General features: G+C 42.5%; 1 protein-coding gene across 3 annotated transcripts in view; it reads left to right on the top strand.

Annotated features, from left to right (window-relative positions):
* Positions 1–6: 6 nt before the first annotated feature.
* The window catches only part of LOC107599228 (ralBP1-associated Eps domain-containing protein 2-like), a 55,964-nt gene continuing 55,401 nt past the window's right edge, over positions 7–569 (top strand). For all 3 annotated transcript variants that reach the window (XM_016290775.1, XM_016290768.1, XM_016290761.1), the window contains exon 1: positions 7–37. The gene's annotated coding sequence lies outside the window, so the exon portion shown is untranslated. The remainder of the gene's footprint in view (positions 38–569) is intronic.

Below are 569 nucleotides of genomic sequence, written 5' to 3'. Positions count from 1 at the left end.
CCGGGCGTCGCAGCTGCCGGCCGAGACGCTGCACCAGGTGAGTTTACGCGGATTTCACCGCCGCCTCTCAACGAGCGTGACGGGGACGCCCTGGGGGTCTGCGCGCACTCCAGGATCAGATATCTGCTGTGTCTGGATGTACAGTATGTGACGGTGTGTTCAGGTAAAGTTGAGGGACCTGCTTGTGCCCTGAGGGCGTTTATGGTACGGTGATGGTATCAGATGGTAATACAATAGTACTCTGATATGTTTACACATTGACCTATGAATGAGGGTCATGTTTCTACACCATTGTATTGACATAGTTCTTCAAGATAAGTAAAGGAACACATGACAGTACTTTTTGGCACTTGAAAGTGTACTGTAGTTTATACTGTAACTATACTGTGTATATACGAAACAAGATATACTAGATTCAGTGTATGCTATATACATATATGTAATAATTTAATCTCCTTTATGGGATTAATACATTAATAAATACATGAATGTATTAAGTTATAAATGTAAGTTATTATATAGCCTAGGCTCTGTCTGTCTGTGTGTGTGTGTGTGTGTGTGTGTGTGTG

Source organism: Sinocyclocheilus grahami, unplaced genomic scaffold (assembly GCF_001515645.1).
Source record: "Sinocyclocheilus grahami isolate Dianchi unplaced genomic scaffold, SAMN03320097.WGS_v1.1 scaffold13.1, whole genome shotgun sequence".
Taxonomy (NCBI): Eukaryota; Metazoa; Chordata; class Actinopteri; order Cypriniformes; family Cyprinidae; genus Sinocyclocheilus; species Sinocyclocheilus grahami.
The sequence above is the reverse complement of the archived record's forward strand: the minus strand, read 5'-3'. Positions and strand labels throughout refer to the sequence as shown.